Raw genomic sequence first — 21,709 nt, 5'->3', positions numbered from 1 at the left:
TATTATGGAATGCTGCGTTTGCTTTAAGTATTATTATTATTATTATTAAATGCTGTGTTTGCTTTACAGTAGGCATAACGTGAGCCAGGTTATGCAATTTTTGTTTAGCTGTGGTTTGACTGTTTGCTCTCTGACGAATGCCATTTGCCTTTCTGATTGTGAAGTGTTGAACACTGAACTTTGCTAAGGCTCTAAGAGATGCTGGCAGTTCTCTGGATGTTTTTTATGATCTACAGTGACCTTTGTTACTTTACAACCATGGGGTAATTTTGGCAAGCTAGCCACTACTTGAAAACTTTGTTACTGTTCTAAATTTTTCCATTTTAAAATTATTATACTCAGTGGTTCATTGGAGTTTCAGATCCTTAGAAATGACTCTGTAGCCCACTGTAGACTAACAAATATCAACATTTGTTTTCCTAATCTCTTCAGAATGGTCCTTTGATTGTGGATGTCCAGGTCTGTACCTGTGAAAGCAACTTGACTCTAATGGTTAGGGCCAAAGTAAGTAAGTTTTATATTGAGTAAGACGGACTCTAATCAAGTTAATATTTGTTAAATCAGCGAACTCCAATTATGCCTTTGACTGGGTTAATTTAACTTGGGGCAATTACTTTTTCCACACAGTCCCATTTCGTGTTGGATAACTTTGTTTAAATATTAAAAAATAGTAACATTTTAAAAAATGTGCTATTTGTGTACTCTGATACCCTTTATCTAATAATAAATTGTTGGCTCAAGACCTGAAAATATTCAGCGTCAACACTTTGCAACAATAGCAGAAATCATCCATCCATCCATTTTCTAACCCGCTGAATCTGAACACAGGGTCACGGGGGTCTGCTGGAGCCAATCCCAGCCAACACAGGGCGCAAGGCAGGAACCAATCCCGGGTAGGGTGCCAACCCACCACAGGACACACACAAACACACCCACACACCAAGCACACACTAGAATTTAGAATCACCAATCCACCTGACCTGCATGTCTTTGGACTGTGGGAGGAAACCCACGCAGACACGGAGAGAACATGCAAACTCCACGCAGGGAGGACCCGGGAAGTGAACCCAGGTCTCCTAACTGCCAGGCAGCAGTGCTACCACTGCGCCACCGTGCCGCCCTAGCAGAAATCAGCAAGGGAAAATATTCTTCCAAGATATTGCATTTGTTTTGATGCAGGGCTCTGAGGGGCTGGGCATTCCATTGGTAATCAGGAAATCTGAATTCCACTCCCAGGTTTTTTAGATTAAGCAGAATATGTTTCACAAAACTCCAAAATAGCAACACTTTACTTTTTTTCTGCGAGTCAAGCCTTCTATACGTTTGCATTTTTTTTTTATCTTACGAATGGATTGTGTGGTTAATAAATGAACTTAAATGTGAGAAAAAAAAAACAAAACCTAAATTGTGAATTGCTCAGTTTTTGCTTTAGCCTAAGATATAAACATAAAAACTTCAGCACTTTTTATTTCCCCAACACTAAGCACTCTGTTTGAGCAGTCAAAGGGGGACCTAATAGTAAAGTTATGCGTTATTTTAAACCTTTTCCATCAAGGTTGTGACCACAACAGAATTACAATTTTAAGTACCTGCTATTACACACTGTTAAAATAAATGATCTGTAAAATGCATGTTTGACTTCTCCCATTATACAGTCTTATGTAAATACCAGTTTAGTCCATGAACATTCTTAAAACTGTTTAATCCGATTTGTCCTATCCTGGCAGCACTAGATGCAAGCCAAAAAAAAAAAAAAAAAGACAGGCCAACAGCTTATCACAGAGCACACACACACACACACACACACACGCACGCACGCACGCACGCACACACTACTGGGGCAAATTTAGAGTCACCAATTAATACAGAGACACTGGAAGAACATGCTAGCTCCACATTAACAACAACCAGGCAAAGGATTTGAATCCAGGACACTGAACATGTAAGGCAATAGGACTAACCACCGTACCAGTACAGTACGACCCCAGGTGTAGTGTAGCCAGCCTCGAATTAATAAAGAACTGTACACTAATGTTAGCCTTAAAGTCTTGTCTAGTCAGTGCCCTACTCCCACCAAGCTGTAATGATCTAACAGCTCAGCACCTTTTTATCACCCTAGTGTTTAGAACATAAGGCTTCAGATTAGGTGACATGACTATAAAATTTACCAAAGACCTTGAGCCAGTATCAGGCTCTCTTAAAAGCAAGCCTGTGTTTGAAAAGGTTTATTATGGACAGTCTGTGACTAGCACTCCAGTCTAGTAACAATTTAGGAGATGTATTTAGATCAGATAGGCTGTATCTCCAGATATGTCAACAAGAATGCTGAAGTCTCTCTGCAGCTTTACAGTTAGTAGATTTTATTTTTTCAAGCACCGAATCTAATGCCTCTAAAATAACCAAAGTATTTTCAGTAGCTGTTCGAAATATGCATGCATATAGTCGATGTTTTCCTCTCTGCTACTCAAAGTAACATCATGGTTACCTTCTCATCCACTGGAACAAACTCAGACTGCATGAATCTAGCTGGGAAAAGACTTGTCCCAAGATGGAAATGTGAAGGTTCTCACATCTTCATGGTAGTAAAAATGACCACCTGTGCTTGAGAAGTCCGTTTCCAGAACTAAATCAGTGTGTACAGGCGAGTTTAACTACATCTAAAATTATTTATCAACATTCTTCACAAGTTCTTGTTCATTCCCTGCCAGTAAGTTACATTCAACATCCCATGAGCCAGTTTACCTGGATTCATCTCATATTGACCTGTCACCCAACTAACACTGCACCTGCCCTCATCATTTGACTTGCAGATCTTGTAGACTGCTGGCTCCAAACAACATTTTGGACTAATGTCAACTGGGCTAAGTATTTCATCTGGCTATCAGGTGCTCACTGACACACACACAGCACACACACACACACAAACACAGAAAGACACACCAGGCCTGGCTCAAGGAGTGGGTCCTGATAACCATGTTCTAGGCAAGTTTCTCTTGGATTTAGCTGGAACTTTCACAAGGGTTATTTACAGTATGGATTATTCTTTCTCTGCCCCGACCTTAGACCATTTGCTATGGGTAACTGTCAGCAACACATGAAAGCAGATGGCACAGCTTTAAGTATCATTCAGGTACATAAACACTATTATGGTTACAATAATAAAAATGTATTCGCTCCATTAAAAAAAAAACAAAAAAAAAAAACGTGCGCAGTACAAAATATAGTTAAGTATCCAATGTCTTGTGCTCTTAATTGAGACAATGAAAACAGAAAATAGTTCCCTACAAATGACCATATAACTGAAGTTTCAATTATCAGAAGCAGACTGCTTACAGTTTGCCATAATGCACCTCAGTGCTCAGAAGAAATTTTGCTTCAGATTTACAGTTTTAGTAACAATGTACAATTGAGCTGCAGAATTTGATTGTTGTATTTTTTGCTAACGCCACAACCACTGAACAGCTAAATTAATATCAAATTTTCAGCTTTAGACTTCTTCCACAGTTTAGGTCCCTCAGATTAGCTCAGCAAATAAACTGCTAAAAGAACTACAAAAGACTAGCTAGCCATGCCATAAACACCAACAATCAGTGTTTTAGAGAAAGCTGGTAACATCCTTTTGCATGATGTCTCTCATCTTTAAAATGTCTTAAAGTTATAGGTTTTCTAATGTGATAGTAGCATAGAACTGCATACACAGATCACATTAAAGAGTTATTTTTATTATCATTACACAGCATCTGCATTTTATACAATTAAATATTTTAATTCTCCATGTAAAAATATTCTTAATGAAACACATACACTGTATAAGCATAAATTTAATGCTGAATTTGTATTAAATGGACTGTAACTGCAATTTTTGATGTGCTTAAAACTACTCATTGTACCAGGCAATGGCAATTAAGTCAGTCAGACGATCAGTCATTTTCCAACCCGCTATATCCTAACACAGGGTCACGGTGTCTGCTGGAGCCAATCCCCAGCCAATACAGGGCGCAAGGCAGGAACAAACACCAGGTAGGGCACCAGCCCACTGCAGGGCGCGCACACACACACACACACACAAAAGGGACAATTTAGAATCGCCAATCCACCCAACCTGCATGCCTTTGGACTGTGGGAGGAAACCCACGCAGACACTGGGAGAACCTAGGTCTCCTTACTGTGAGGCAGCAGCGCTACCATTGCGCCACTGTGCCGCCCATGGCAATTAAACGAAAGTCGAAAAAAAACTGTCAAGGTTTTAAATTTGTCTGTGCTGTTTTTTCAAAACAGCATATGGGCACTGTGGTGTCCACAAACAAACAACTCTTACTGCCACTTTGTTGTGAAATTGTCCCAGAAAGATCAGCACATGTAGTGTCTTAAATTACAACACACTAATGTTCATAGTTATTTTACAGATAGATTCAATAGAATAAGCAGGTTTATGTACCAATTTCACAAATCACATTCTCAAACCCACTTAATATGGGAGATGCTATCTCACCAGTTCACACCACAAACTATGTGCTGACTTAAAAACTCTCTTGGCATTCTTGATTTACGTTTATTACAGTCTGCTTATAGTCAATACGAATTATATACATTTCAATATGCTATCACTATCCAAGCAGCAACAGGTGCAAAAGAAGCTATACCCTTTCATAAGCAATTGTTTCAAAATATAATAGGCAGAACCTAAATTCATTTTTGCCTGCACATTATTTGTATCCACCCATGCACTTTATTCTATTAATGTGGCTATTCCAGAAAAAAGCAAACCATGCATGATGGCTAATTTTAAATGCAATGTAAATTATGTTTATTCCTAAGGGCACAAATGATGTCTGCAATTTGCATTCCTGATAAAAATTTTACCAGCCAGCACTAAAACTGTATCTACCTCATGGTATACTTAAAATAAAATTTCCATAATGAAACCGTAAAGAAGCGGGCACCGTTGCAGCCATACGTTTGACCCTTGCACAAAGTATCTTTTATCCAGGATTGGTTCCTGCCTATAACTCATTAGGTTATACCTTTTCAGATCCTAAACTGAACTATTCACCTTGGAAAAGAAATGGTAGGATATATAAATAATCTTCTTCAAAAAGCAAGTGTATATCAGATAAATTTAACACAAAATGAGTACCTCAAAATAGTCAAAAACAAATTATAGATTGCAATTTAAATTGAATAATAAACTAACAACATAAAAGGTAACACCTCACTAAAACGGCCTAAACATAGTTCTTAAAATGTTAGGCAATCTTTAAACTTTTGCTTTGTTAATACAACTTCACTAAACTGTCTGAAATATACCTGTATAATAATCTAAAATACATCAAAGCTACATGGTGTTCAAAGTGCAAGACATTTTAGTGATCTTCTACAGACACAACATGCTATCAGTGCATGCTCCCTACAGACACCAAAGACAACAATAAATCATGTTCTTATTTAAAGAAATTTGTTCAGCAAACATCTCCATGAACCTTTACTATACAGTAGTTAATGTCTGCATTTCAAGTTATTTCTAATTTATGCCTAAATAACCTTAACCCATTTTTAAGAGGAATATCTGATTAAAGAATTCATGACTAAATATATGACAAGTGTGCAGTTTATTACTTCTTTACAATATACGTTATAATTTTTTGCAATTATTTGTTCCTGGCACAGTCCGAGAATAACTGCAGGATATCCTACACATCAAGATTATCTTGTCATTTAAAATACAGTATACTATATTAAAAATACTCCTTATTAACAAAACACAGTTAGGCTTAAAAGTACAGGAATTCGAGTCTGTATGCACTTAGTATTCTAAATTATTAGATACATTTACCCTTAGTAAAGCCTGAATTCATTGAGATACAAATCCAAGAAGTTGTCAAACGTGCAGCACAAGGATGATAGATAGATAGATAGATAGATAGATAGATAGATAGATAGATAGATAGATAGATAGATAGATAATTTGCCCCCAAGGGGAGGACTGTCCCATATTGAAAATAATGTATCTCATAAATTTTTCACATTGGCCAATGATGCACCTTTACTCCATTTTATTTTATTCCAGCTCATCCTACAGATGCTCCAGGAGACTTGTTGACACTGGCAGTATGCAATACACTTTTCGTCATGATGGGATACACCATGAAGTTGTTATCCTGAGCCGGCCAAATGTTGCTTAACTCATATCAATGACCTAAAAAATGTGCCCTCTCCCAAAAAAACACCACAACATTAGGAGCCTAAATAGCTGAATCTCTGAATTTGTGTGGTTTTAATTTAATCCTGGCCCCTTCATTAACATGAATGAACAGAAACCAGAACTCCCCTATTTACATATTTCAAACACATCCCAAGCTTGTTCTGCTTAGATTTGTTGTCAGCTGTAAAATGTTCCAGTATAAGACGAATGCATGCGTACCTGCAGTGGACAGAAATTCCATTCAGGACTGACTCCTGCTTTGTACCTAGTTATGTTGTACTGTACTTTAGCTCCCTTCAACCCCTCACGGGAATGATTTGAAAATAAATAGATGGATAGATAGATTGCAGAGATTACAGATGACTAATTGGGGACAAAAGCCAGTGCTAAATGCAAATTAAAATATAGAAGATGTCATGAGTGAAAGGTACAAACAATCCTTAGAAAGACACAGCAATATTTAAAGGTATTCCTTTAAACATTTAGCGGTGTTTCCGATTTAAAATCGGATCCCTGGTGGACAGAAGAATGTAGTGACCTCCATCCTCAGTTATTTTTTTCTCCATCAGCATCTTGTTTTAAAAAAAGTAATCTGTCCACACACCAATTCATTTTCAAACGTCAAATACCATGCTTATCCTGGGTCCTGGATGCTTAATGGATGCCAGGTAAGAACCACTTGCAAGGCCACCAGCTCATCATTAAGCACACACACTGAATGCGTTTATATGCACACACAAAACCGAGATAAAGGGAGTAACCCAGTTAAGGTAAAAACCGGGTTTCCTGAAAATCTCTGTTTACAAGCTAAACAATGCTTTTGTAGTTCTCCTTTGGCAAAACAACCGAGTCCTGCAAAGGAGCGGTGTACCGGTATGTCTGCTTTTTGCCTTACACCCAGTGCTGCTGGGGTAATAATAATGCAGCACTTTTACGTCAATAAACTAAGTATTGTGTTAGGTTACTTGTTACTTTATCAATAATCAAACAGCATAACGCACGTTACCTATAAATCGTTACCCCGTGACTGTACTCCTGGGCTTTGTACGGTACATGTTCAGGTCATCAACATAAATTTACAGATTTATGAAATACTGAGACAGATTATTTCATCCAGGAAAGGGAATAATGCGATTGCCAAAGTATTTGCCTCAGGAAATTTATCTCGTTGATGCTTCTGCCTGTAGCTGCTGAAAGAGTGTGCAAAAATATATAACACATGAGAAGGTGAATAGAGTGCAGAGGACATGCACAGCCAACAAAACCCTTAACTGTACAGTACCTCGGTTAAGGGTTTACATGGCTAAATAACTGGGTTTCACACAAAGAAATCTATAGGTGTTAACCTGTTTCTCCAAGACCAGCCAAAATAAAGGCTTACATGCCACTTTAGAAAGCAAGATTCTGTGAACAACCAGGTAATTAAAGCACGTGTAAACACAATGATTAAACCTTGACCATTTCTGCCTCACCAACTAACAAAACACGCAAGCCTTTGGAATTTTTGAGGTAATCCAGTGAACCGGAGAAAAACCCACTTAGACACAGAAAGAAAGTACAAACTCCAAATAGAAAGACCCAACAGGTCTCGAGTTGTGAGACAGCAGGGCTAAACACGGCACCAAAAATCTGTTTAAGATAGTCTAATTCTTAATCCTGTGTTTCAAAACAAAACATTTATATTATTCTTACACTGAATAAAATCATAAATTTACCACAGACAGACTTTATCAATGTTTCATAGCAAACCAAGCGACAACTGTATTGATCTTCTGTGATCAAAGTGCATAATTTTTGATGTCTGCCATGAATGTCATGTCTTTTTCTAGCCTGCATAATCAAGACCTAGCCCAACTAGTATAGGGCGCAAGCAGGGCCGGTGCCACCATTAAGGCAAATTAGGCATTTGTCTAGGGTGCAGATCGTAAGAGGGTGGGGGCAACCCAGCCACGTAAGTTAGCTACCAAACAGTCAGTTGGCGCACTAATAAGATATGTCTAGAGCGCAAAATAACCTAGCACCAGCACTGGGCACAAGGCAGGACCAAACCCTGAACAGGTGTAAGTCCATCACAGGGTGAAAACACACACATCCACACACCAAACATAAACTAGGGACAATGTAGCAATATCAATTCACCTAACCTGCATGTCACACAGAGGAAACCCACACGGACATGAAAAGAACATGCAAACTTCATGCTGGGAGGACCCAGAACACAATCCCTGATCTCCTTCACTGGAAGGCAGCTGCCATACCACTGCGCCACCCTGCCATGAATGTGGCTCCACTAATTTATACAATGAGCTTTATATCCAACCATTCATCCATCAATCCATCCATTTTCTAACTCGATTACCAAATTACTGTCTTAGGTACTTTGAAACCTGCACCCCTCACTCTCTATTAACGGTCCCAAAAACTGAATTTCAAATTTACAACCTAAAGTAAACCTGCAACAAAGTGGAAACATACACAAACATCGAGTATACGGTATATATAATGTATATTATCAACCGTAACAATTTTCTCCAGAAATTTAAAGTATTGGAGACTAAAAGAGAGCAATACGCGGATAAAGACTTCAGCGGAACTGCGCACTTTATCCAGGATGCCAAAGTAAAACACCGCCCTTCCCTGAAAAGCTGGACCGCGGACATGGACAACGCGCATGCGTGTCAATAACTGGGACCTATGACACCCGCACACGAACACGAACACGCCACTACCTCGCCCGCCTCCACGTAAAATGACGGCGTGATGTTATATTCGGTGCCATTTCTTGTAAAACTGAAGTAAATTCCAACGTAGGGAATCATCTTGTTAAAGCTTCACATAAGCGCTAACAAAATATAATGAACCTAAGCGAAGTTGTTTTGTTAAACAAAAGTAAAGAATGGGAAGAGTGCCTCCCCCAATTTTGAAGTTGTAACGTATTCAGTTACGACAAACTCACCTTTAATCAGTCGCAAGCGGATCCTCGGCACAAAGACGCACTGCAGGTTGCTGCCCAGGTGCCTTTAACAACAGCTCGACTTAAGTTCAGAGACCAGCCGACATTTTAGGGTGGTGATGTTTTGGGACTGATGAGTTCAGGAAACTTCCTCGAGTTAAGGAAGTATTTAAACTTTTGGGAGGAGTTTTTGTCTGGGGTGTGGGAAATGGAATTTAATGGGCAAGGTTATGCGACGTTTACTTAGGCACATCCGATCTGCGTTAAGTACAATCATGGTAGTAATTCTGAAAGAAATATCTCACCGTATAAATTAGAAATCGTACTGTTTTAAAAAGCTGGCTTTCTGATTAATTAGAAAATAAATAAATAATTAAGGCGCGCATCATCACTCTGCATCTCCGAGACGTCTCTGCTGTTTAGGTCCTCCAACTTAACGGGAGGATAAGGACTGTGTCTCATAATACGGCGCCCGGGGAATTGATGTGTTTACAGTTTGTTTCTTTTGAAGTGTGCGTCAATATATGTTAAAAACTCAAAAAAATAACGTTGTATGCATATGAAGGACAAAATGATTCCTTTGCCAATTCCAATTTAGTGTTGACAGGGTCGTAAACAGAATAAACTGGTCATTCTAAACGACTTCACTTGTCACCTTCTCTCTGACTGAACATCTGCAGTGGGTTCCGCTTCCCTGATCCAGCAGTAGATGATTGTGAAGGCTATCCATTGAGCAGTACCTTTTTTTTTTAGAAGGATCTTCCAGCTGGATCAATTGTAACCTATTGTAGGAGATTGTCACAACAATGTCAAGGTGTGTTTAACGCACACCCATGAAGACAGATAATTCTTTCAGTGTGTTTGGAAGACTATAACATGACAGGTTACAGCCAAGCTAAACCCAATTCATCACACTTTCATTGTCAAGACAAACTGACTGAAAATGGAGAGTAGAATACTGCATTAGAGGAATACCACTTATCACCTGTAAGTCAGAAGAGTTATCACCCTATTTAGTGGACAGCTAAGGATATGTGGACCCCAAGGATGGACCGAGTCTGACAGAAGACAAAGAAAGCCTGCATCAGGGGAAACAATCCCTGCTTGATGACTTGTAGACAACAACAGTAAAAGCAAAATGCCCACTACAGAGGAAACAGAGTAGCATCAACAACAACATAAGCACTTGCAGTGTCGGCTAGAACAGCAGCTCCAGGTGGTCTCTTCATCCCACCCAACACTCTCTCCGTACTGTATTGCAATCAAGCAGGAGCTGAGACTGGTCCCCATGCCAAGAAGAAGTCTGCAGATGAGCCATTAAGCAGTAGTCGAGGAGCAGGATGAGGGCAGGTTCTTGTAAACACAGCCTCATCATCTGGGATTCTACAGCCAACAGTGCATGCATGAAGTGCCTGAATGCAAGACTTTGAGCCCTCCATGGGACCATATCCCTAAACCTGAATTTTCCAAGAGGTATTATGACCAACCATAGTATGATTACTCCTTCTAAAGCCAGTAGTTAAGAAACATACCAGTAGTCTTTCCAAGCTATGAATGGACCTGCAGATGTCCTACTCCGACTTAGTTCATCTGAGCTCCAGGGATTAAAAACTGCTTTAATAATTATACATTTTATTTATTCATAGGTGCCTTTCTAAACACTCAAGGACACAGAACAATAGATAAGAATCACATAAACAAAGCTAAAAATACAAAGAAATATAAAAAAAAGTTAAAATCAGACAGATCAATTGTAATCAAAGAGAAAAATCAGTCTGAAACAGATGAGTTTTAAGTTTAGATTTGAAAAGTGAAAATGAATCAATATTTCTAAGCTCCGATGGTTATGAGTTCCAGAGCTGGGGAGCAGAGTAACTGAATACTGTGCTCTCCATAGTGGTAAGACGGGTAAAGGGGGCAGTCAAGTGAATGGAGGAAGAGGATCTAAGGGTGTGGGAGGTAATTTCAATATGGAGGAGATCGGACAGATATGGAGGGGCAAGGTTGAGGATAGTCTTAAATGTTAACAGGGGAATTTTGAAGTCAATGCAGAACTTAACCGGAAGCCAGTGAAGCTGCTGCAGGACGGAAGTGACACGATGAATAGAGGGAGTTCTAGTAATGATGCGGGAAGGTGAATTCTGGACCAGTTGAAGCTTATAGAGAGATTTGCGAGAAAGACCAAAGAAGAGGGAATTGCAATAATCCAGGCGTGAAGTGACAAGGCTATGAACAAGGATAGCAGTGGTGTGGGGAGTGAGGGAGGGGCGAATACGATTAATGTTATGCAGGTGGAAATAAGCAGACCGGGAGATGTTATTGATGTGGGACTGAAAAGATACAGTACTGTCAAGGATGACACCCAGGGTCTTCTGTGGGGATGGGGTGACAGAGGAATTATTAATAACAAATAAAAAAGTATCAGTTTTGGATAATGTTGATTTTGTACCAAGGAGAAGAACCTCAATTTTGTCACTGTTTAAGAAAATCTGGGGAGAACCAGGATTTAATTTCTGCTATGTTGTCAATAAGCGAGGAAGGTGGGAAGGAAAAAGTAGGTTTGCTAGTGAGATAGAGCTGGGTGTCATCAGCGTAACAGTGGAAATTAATGTTATATTTATGAAAGATATTGCCAAGGGGAAGGAGGTAAATAATAAAGAGGAGGGGCCCCAGGACAGAGCCCTGGGGCACACCTGAAGTAACATAGGTGGGTTGAGATGTGAAAGTTTTAAGCTGAACAAACTGAGTGCAGCCTGAGAGGTAGGATCTGAACCAATCTAGTGGAGTGCGGGTAATGCCAATCGAAGATTATCTATTGAGAAGAGTGGTGTGACAAATAGTGTCAAAGGCCACACTCAGATCAAGGAGGCTGAGAATAGTAATTAAACCAGAATCAGCTGCCATAAGGAGGTTGTTAGTAATTTTGATAAGTGCCGTTTCTGTACTATGGAGGGGGCGAAAACCAGACTGGAATTGTTCGTACAGATTATTATGAGATAAATGGGAATAAAATTGAATAGCTACTATTTTTTCGAGAATTTTGGAGATGAAAATTAGTCGGATCAGTACCAGGTTTTTTCAGTATTGGGGTTATTGCAGCAGTTTTGAAAGATGAAGGAACAGTTCCAGTGGTGAGAGAGGAGTGAATTATAGCAGAAATAAGGGGGACCAGAGAAGGGATGCAGGCTTTAACCAGAACTATGGGAAGGGAATCCAACTGACAGGTGGATGGCTTACAGTTACGGACAAGATCTGAGATTTCTGAGAAAGTAGGAAGCTGGAAAGAGGAAAATGAGTGAGTAGGTGGATGAAATTCAAATGAAGTACTGAAGGAATCCGTACCGAGATACTGGTGTATCCTCTGGATTTTTTCATTAAAGAAGGACATAAAGGAATTACAAAAAAGCAGTTGAATAAAGGTGAGATAGTAAAGAATCTGGGGGTCATATGATATTATTAAGCAGTGAAAACAGTGACTTGGTGTTACCTTTATTGGAAGAAATTATGTGACTATAATAATTAGATTTGGTTTGAGCAATACAGTCCTTGTAAAATAGTATATGGTTTTTATGCATCTTTTTGTGAACAAAGAGTCCAGTTGTTTTATGTAACCATTCAAGTTGCCGGCCTTTGGCTTTCAAAAGCCGAAGTTCAGGCGTGAACCAGGAGGCAGAGAAAGAGAAAGAAACAGATCTAGTTTTTAATGGAGCGAGGGAGTTATAAATTTTAAATATCATTCTCCTAGTTGAAGCCCCAGACAGATTCCAGTTTCAGATACTAGAAGAAGTAATGCTGGTTGCTAAGTCGTACAGCGATTCATAACACTCTTGCACAAACATATTGGCTGCTCTTAATAAACAATATGATCAGCCTCACCAGCTAGCACTGCAAAGAATATCCAAGTAATATCACTCATAGCTAGTGGAGATACTGAAGCCTTCCAACTGTTTGCACTCTGGTAGGCATATTAGAACTACTGGAAAGGAATGGTGATATGGACCAGTGTGCTTCTAATGTTTCCAGGTTATTAACCAGACTTCCACATGACATATGTTTCCACCACTCCATCCATCCAGAGGAAGTGGCAATTCCAACATTATTGATTTCTCTGACTGGCTAGAATAAGAAATCCATGTTCACGATGACACAGATAGGATTTTGAGAAGTCTGCAAAGCAAGATCAGAGAAACTCTTAAATATTCAAAGCTGGGGAGCAAGTCCACTACCATTCTTCTGAACACTGAAAAGGTATTACCAGGGGGTCTATCACAGATTCATACAAAAAAATCATCAATTAAGACATACTGTCCCTACTGTGATCATAATAAACACTCATGACGGAGTAGAGGCAGAGCAGGATACAAGCTAGTAAATGCTGCTGGTGGAGCGGAAAAAGTATTGAGCTTCTGAGTGCAATCTTAAGATGTGTTGCAAGATGTGCAGCCGCTGCCAGTTACTGGCCCTGCATGACACCAATGAGGTTGTGAAGGACAGGTTGAGGGAGATAAATGATGAAACAGCATCAGATAACTACTATTTTCTTAACACTGCACACAAGGTTCTCTTCATTGATAAGCCCTCCAAAAACCAGAAAGTGGTGCTGAAAGTTAGTAATGTTATTCTGAAGATGTGACAGTTTGGGTTGACTCCACATCTGTCTACAACAAAACCGAGGATTTGGCAAATGAGAACACACAGTCAGCAAGAGTAGGTATAAATGTAAATTAATGCTTTTATGTACAAATAGTCATGGGTTCGAGACCCTAAAATGTGCAATAGTCCATAAATAAATAAATAGTCCATCAATAAAATCAAGTGATCAGTGGAGGTTAAAACACAGGTCTTCTTTGTTTAACCCATAAGGGTCTTGCAGCACAATGCCCGTTGACAAGTACAGTCAACCATTAAAATCCAGTTCGTGTCCCTCACTGCCCTTCCTCAACATCTGTGGAAGCAAACACTGAGAGCATGGGTCCTGCCCCATAAAGTGTTCAATAGGAGTGACCCTATTCAGTGCCATTGAGGGTTGCACATGCTCCCCCTTGCTGGGACATTCTTTACCACCTGCCACCATCCCAAACAGCATCTCTCCCAATCCTGCCTCTCACTCTTGTTTTCCTATTGACTCCCCTTTTTGCCCTGCAGGTTCCCTTTTATGCACCGATCGGATGCAGGTGCTACAATCAGCTGCTCTGAGGTATAAATGAAGCACTTGACTGATCCGTCCACTTTTGCATGTGAATACACAATCGGCCAATTACCCCAATTAACTTCGGAGCGATGCGTGCACCTTCCTACATGCACTTGCACTAGCATGCACGTTCCTGGACTCCTGATTATTTACTTAAAATGTGCAGAGCCATGAACCATTGTACTTCACAGTGTGGCCCAAAAGCTGGAACTGGAAGGACAGTCTGAAAACCTTCTACTATGTACGGTCCATCAGGAGTTACGGGTGCTTCATGGGGTGGCTGTTTCATTCACCATTTCTCCACCTGAGGAGTACCAAATTCAGAGGGCATTTACAATTAAACAGTTAGGTTTAGCCAAGTACTCACCTTCAGGGGTCAACATCTGGGAGATGTTCCCAACAGCAAACTATCCTCTTCACTCCCCCTAGTAGTTTGTAACCAAGGATGAGCCAGCAGTAAGTGAGTGACAACAACAAGGTTCCTAACTGTCCAAAAGTGCCAAGTGTGTATTAATTTACATAAACAAAGTATCCAAAGTGCAGTTAAATAAATATTCAATAAATAACTGTTTATAAAAGCCAAAAGCATCATAAATAACAACAACAACATTTATTTCTGTAGCACATTTTCATACAAATAATGTAGCTCAAAGTGCTTTACATGATGAAGAAAGAGAAAAAAAAAGACAAAATAAGAATTAAAGTAAGAGAACACTAATTAACATAGTAAGTAAGGTCCGATGGCCAGGGAGGACAGAAAAAACAAAAAAAAACTCCAGACGGCTGGAGAAAAAATAGGCCACAAGACCACCCAGCCCCCTCTAGGCATTCTACCTAACATCAATGATCTCAATCAGTCCTCATTATATGCAGGGTTCTCATGGAAGGACTTGATGATGACGGTCATGTGGACTTCTGGCCTTTAATCCATCAATGTAGGGACATCACAATGCTTTGATTAGGTGGTCGCCACCACAGAAAACCGGAAAAAGAACAGAAGAAAGAGTAGGGGTTAGTACAGATTTTGGAGCCACCATGAATAATAATGATAATTAATTGAATATGCAGAGCATCAGTGTTAAATTAAAATGAAGTTATGAGAAAGCCATGTTAAAGTAATGTGTTTTCAGCAGTGTTTTAAAGTGCTGCACTGTATTAGTCTGTCGAATTCCTATTGGCAAGCTATTCTCAATTTTAGGTGGATAACAGCAGAAGGCCGCCTCACCACTTCTTTTAAGTTTAGTTCTTGGAATTCTAAGCAGACACTCATTTGAAGATCGATTTGGAGTGTAAGGTGTCAGACATTCTGAAATATAAGATGGAGCGAAATTATTTAAGGCTTTGTAAACCATAAGCAGTATTTTAAAAAGAGTATAAAAAATCAATATAATTATAATATAACAAATTTCTTATAAGCCTCTACCGATATCAATGGTGTTGTATAAATTACAACTAAAATGTTACCTCTTAGGGGTGTGCACGGCCTAGGGCTGAACAACCCCACGCAGGGCCGGTTACGTCAAATACTGTTACCGGTATGTGTGGACTATATAAACTTGCACGCAAATTTAATAAAAATAATGTTAACATACACCGGATTTTCTTATTTCAGTATTCAGCTACATTTTTGCAAGATAACATGCAGACTTTATAATATAACTTGACAACTCCGCTCGAACGGGACACGTGGACCTCAAAAGCGGGGCCCTGCTTAGGCACGGGGCCTGATGCGGTCGCCCCACTTGCTATCCCTAAACGCAACTCTTGCCTCTTATTAGAAACTAGCCATGGTACTTGTCATAGATAGGTAATAGAATAACCTCTGCATTTGCTTGTTTGTCTGAACATCTTTTAACCGGCACTCCCTTTCTGTGTTTGTGTGTTCCTATAAGGCCTGCTTCTCAAATTCATTATTTTCAACACACCTTCCTCCCCTCCTGTCTGGTTTTGCACTTACTGCCTTTGAAGGTGACTGTCTCAACATGCGTCTTAACTCCTCTTCCTGCATCTCACACTCGCACTTCCTTTTTGGTTGCATTACCAAAGCCAAACTGACCAATCAGATTACTCTGACAGACTGGACACCCAGACTTCAGTGTTTTATTATATAGTAGATATGATGTTTTAGGAAATAAGCAATGATATTAAAACTTAAGAGGTTAGAAATGTGATATCACATACAGTACATATTTGAATTAATTCTGTTAAAGAATTCAAAAATCCTAAAGCAGCAATAAATAAACAAAGAGAATGGCTAAGAAAGCTGCTCATGTATAGGAGAAGAGAGAAGCCACTAATTATGATATCATACCCCAATCTGTTCTGGGGGTTAGAACTTTAAATGTGATCATTCACCAAACTGGAAACCATTATATTTCAGCTGCACACAGTCATATATATGGGAAGAGTTTGTGAGATCATTTCACAGAAGGTTCAGTGGACTTATTCATCACTAGGCAGATCTAAAAAATCTAGTGGTATTGCATAAGTAACCAATGCTTCCCATACTCATCAAAATTGTCTCCATTTTATTCTGTAAAGGTTTATTCTGTAAACCTTTTATCATTTACCAGCAGTTTTTAAAAATAATACTTAAAGACATATGGACAAATTATTACAGTATGTAGTCCTTTCATGATCTATTTGGCTCCCAAATGACAGATACTGTATAATGTTAAATTGGTTTTTAAGTCGTATAAAGTAAGGCAATCTATTATTCGTTATAAGGAAACAGGACTGAAATCCTGGATTTGAAAGTGAAAAGAGTATAAAAGGATTTTTCTGTTCAAATGTATTTTTGTAGTTTGTCATTTGGCTTAGTCCATCTTTAAAGCAAGTCACAGTGCCTTGTTTTTCTTATGCTTAAGATTTACCAAGTGAACAACAAGCTGCACAGCTGTAGACTGAGGTAAGAAGGTTATAATTTTATCTCTTTGCACTTTTATTGTGTCGTGGATATAAAGAAGTGCATATGAGAACTAAGCCAACTACAATGTAGGGTGGAAACACTTCAGGGGGCATATTGTGTCTGATGGATCAGTAAGCTGAGTGTTCCCACTAAACTATATAAAGCAACAATAAGTTGTCAGAACTTTTTTTTCTTCAGCAATTGCAAAATCATATAGAGAGAAATCATAATGTTTTTCAAGCTCTTCTAAAAACCTCAAAGCAGGTACCTTGGTATTTAGAGTGTCTTTATTTATAATTATCTCATACAGTTAAATTAAAAAAAGAAATGTGCTTAGAAATAGTACAAAGCCCAAAGGAGAAAATGGCACAAAGACACAGGGTAGATATTTTCCAGTCGGAGTGTAAGGATCTAGATGACTCCTATAAAGGAAGCAAACTGCATACTTAGACTTATTATTTAGTGTGATTTTTCTTTTGGTCTTCTAACAAATAGCATTCTGTATTGTTGAGAATGCTTGTCAGTTTTTAGTTGGTGGTTGTGTCAGTGAATCTTCTTGAATCTGTATATTTTTGTGAGTGGCAGCCTTTAAAGATAAAGATTTCGAAAACCAACAAGACTCAGGTGCTGTTACTGATAACAAAAAGCAACTGCTGCTTTCATGGCTCAGCCTGCTGACAAAAGAAAGCTATGGTCACCTTTGTGGGTCAGCCTGCTAAATAAAAAAAGCCAATTTGATAACTCAGAAAAGGTGGAATTCTTCTTCAGCTGTTGACCTGCTGACACCAAACAGCAGCAGTTGCCAAATCAGGACACTGGGCTTGACAAACATATGGCTGCCATCTTTCACAATTAGCCAGATGACAACTAAAACAAAATTATAACTTTAAGTCTAAGTTTATGTTTCATTGACCAGTTTGTGATTTAAGAAGAAGAACAGCACCTTAAATCATTTAAGGTTTTCTTTCTTTCTTTCTTTCTTTCTTTATCAAGAAAAGAGAGAGTCAAGTCAAACAGGCAATGTGACATAATGAGGATATTTTATGGCCTCATAGAATATAAATCCTACAAAATGACCTTAAATGTGAATTCTTTTGGTGTATTCATGAGGCAGTTTGTAAACTTGAGGATAATGAATTGATGTTTCCTATTTGAAATATGTTTTCTCTTTGGGGTGAGTTGAGTTTTTTTTTCTTCCTTTATGATAATGTAAATTATTTGTTGATTATTGATTAGTAAAATTCAATTCAAAACTCAGAAACGTCTTTCTTTCTTTCTTTCTTTCTTTCTTTCTTTCTTTCTTTCTTTCTTTCTTTCTTTCTTTCTTTCTTTCCTTCCTTCCCCCCACTTATACTATGTTTTCTTTTGCCATTAACACTCACAAGTTATTATTAGTGGTGTCTTAGGCAATGGGAGGCACGGTTGCACAGTGGTAGCGCTGCTGCCTCGCAGTAAGGAGACCTGGGTTTGTTTCTGAGTCTGCATGTTCTCCCTGTGTCTGTGTGGGTTTCCTCCCACAGTCCAAACACATGCAGGTTAGGTGCATTGGTGATCCTAAATTATCCCTGTTTGTGCTTGGTGTGCGTGTGTGCCCTGTGGTGGGCTGGTGCCCTGCCCAGGGTTTGTTCCTGCCTTGCGCCCTGTTTTGGCTGGGATTGGCTCCAGCATACCCCCGTGACCCTGTGTTAGGATATAGCGGGTTGGATAATGGATGGATAGATGTCTTAGGCAATGTATATGCATCCGTGTTGAATGTTGTGGCCAATAAAAGTGTGACTTGGTGTCAAGAAGCATTGAGAAAGAAAAAAAAAAAAAGATCCATTGATGCTTGTAGAAGAAAATTCAACTAGCAAAATATGTAAACTGAGTATTTATTTCTGAAGGTCCATGGATATGTGACACGAAAATAAATATTTTTAATAAAGAATAGCCACTATCATCATTACAAATGTCTCCACCTGCTGGGCGTTCTGTATTACAACAAGCTTGAGCGAGGCTGCCGGGTGCTGCCTCTGTGTGTTGTCAGAGACAAGATTGGAGAATATAACAGTCTTAAGTAATAACCTTGAGTAAGTTAGGTTCATTTGTATAACAGGGTTAAGAAGCATACACCAATCAGCACAAGATAAATGGTATAACCTTTATCACTCCTGCTGTGTATCTTTTGTATATTTAAAGTTCCCAACATAGCTAAACAGATTGAAAGTTTTTCCACACATTCATATCTAAAGAGGAACTTGTTACATATAATTTATTTTTGAAAAAGAAATAAAAGACATTAACTGTCATTGTTCCCTCAGTAATATTTCGGGTACAAATGGTACAGAATGTTTTAGTTAAACTGGCAGGCACAGTCAGAAGCAGGTTCACATAAACATAATAAACTACACAATGACATGTTTTGTTTTTCTGCTCTAATATGGAAGCAATTCCTCTCCAACAAGAAGAAAAGGCCAGAATGGCAGTTATAGTGCCTAAAGAAAAGATTTTTTACTTGAGAGATGATAGAAAGGGGATAAAGAACCAGCCAGAGGTAAATATAAAGAGAAAGCTTGATATTCATTGCCAAAAGTGAGGAAAGAGAAGAGGGGTCAATGGCAGCATTCACTTCAGTATTAACATTATTTTATAGCCTGTAAATATTAAAAGTTGCTTAGTAATTAAATACCAGAATGTTGATTGTCAGTTTTTTTTCACTGATTTCACCAAGGTGATAACATTATCACCCTCATTCCACATCTTTAAGTTCTGCCTCACTGCTATAAGCACATTAGGTTTACATGGGCTGGCTGAGGATGATGCAGTGACAATGTAGCGTTCATCAGTGCAGTGCCTGTCAGCCTTTAATTCCTCCAGTGTACCCCAATGTACTACTAGAATATGTGAAGGCCCTCATACACAGGCTATATGGTATGTCCTCTCATGCGCTTTTGCTACAGTTAACAAATGTCTTCATTTTTGAACTTACATTTATTAACAAAAGCATATTTGCTGCTAGTGTTACACTGCCTGTGTTTTTAAAGCATAATACAAAATGAATAGGCCATTTCAAAAACAGCTTGTTTTTTTATTATTAAATGGTGTTTTACTAGTGCCCGAATTTCTTACTCTCTTTTATATAAAATCCAGCATCAGTCTGTCTGTATGTCTCTCTGTTTTTCATGAGAGAACTGAGATTTAGATTTAGATCGGGGTTTTTTCTAGAATTTGCTTGAACATTCCAGTTGATTTCGCATCCTCTTTCATCGTGCTAAGTATCATAGTTCGCTTGCAGGAGCGATTTATTTGTGCGAATCGGAGAGATACGCAGTGGGCTGAGGGGAGGGGGGCGGGGGGGCTCCTCACTCACGCACCAGCCTCGGGGTGTATCTTACATCCACTTAGCTAGCGAATGAGAGAACTACTTAACGGATTTAGAGCGGGCCTTTTTTTAGAATTTGCTTGAACATTCCAGTTGATTTTGCAACTTCTCTCATCGCGCTAAGAATCATAGTTCGCTTGCAGGAGTGATATATTCACGCTAATCCGAGACAGAGGCTGCAGGCCGAGGGGAGGGGGAAGTGTGATGTCAGGAGTAGGGAGCTGAGCAGGGCCCTCCTCGCTGTCCTCTTTCACTTCTACGTGGGCGAAGCCATGGGGGACAGTTAGCCATACTGTAACATAAAACAAGTGGGCATCTTTTAGGGATAAATAACAACAAATATTTACCAAAATACAGAATTTGTCACTGAAAATGTTTTTGATAAAAACAAAATTTGCTCACTACTCATTTAGATTAAGTATTACATTTTAACTTAAGCATAAAAGTATTTCTGAAAATAAAAAATCAAAGGTAATTTTTAAAATGCAGAATTAGTTGCTGCAGATATTTTTCATTACTTAATTACATGAGCTACTTTGTTATCCTTTTGATTCAGCACTTGAGCTTTTTCAGCACTAAAATTGCAAAAGCATTTTCCATCCACATACAGCAAATGAATCCATGGAAAAGACAAAAGTATTACGCAGGGACGTGGCAACTGTTGGGTAAACCATGAAAGGGTGGCCAGCCCAGACACCTGTATAGCTTTAAAAAACGAGCACAGTGGTGGAAACCTTTGCCATTGTGCTAAAATGCTACATTTTTCATGGCCATGAAGCATGTCACCTTCTTTTAACTGTTTTCTGATGGGTCGTTATGAGCGTCCCACTCCCATTTTAGCCACAGATTAGTAGCTGTGATAAGCTGTACTGTGTAGATAAACACGAGCGACCAGAAAACCTAGAACTTTGGTGTAATTGTGGAGCATCCACCTGATCTCAGTCACTGGAATCACAGTTTAATGCCGGGTGTACATGTAGTACAGCTAAGCTAAATAAGGATAAAATCTATGGATATATGAAACACATTTTAAAGAGGGTCTTTAAGAAAACTAATTGTCACTGCAGGCCATATGTAACATGTTTTGAATATTG

General features: G+C 39.0%; 1 protein-coding gene across 1 annotated transcript in view; it reads right to left on the bottom strand.

Annotated features, from left to right (window-relative positions):
• LOC114655472 (protein lifeguard 3-like) overlaps positions 1-9,326 on the bottom strand; it is a 64,619-nt gene extending 55,293 nt beyond the window's left edge. The window contains exon 1 of the mRNA XM_028806498.2: positions 9,159-9,326. The gene's annotated coding sequence lies outside the window, so the exon portion shown is untranslated. The remainder of the gene's footprint in view (positions 1-9,158) is intronic.
• Between the last annotated feature and the right edge of the window lie 12,383 nt (positions 9,327-21,709).

The sequence above is a fragment of the Erpetoichthys calabaricus genome, chromosome 8 (assembly GCF_900747795.2).
Source record: "Erpetoichthys calabaricus chromosome 8, fErpCal1.3, whole genome shotgun sequence".
Classification (NCBI taxonomy): Eukaryota; Metazoa; Chordata; class Cladistia; order Polypteriformes; family Polypteridae; genus Erpetoichthys; species Erpetoichthys calabaricus.
This window is presented reverse-complemented; position numbering and strand designations above follow the sequence as displayed.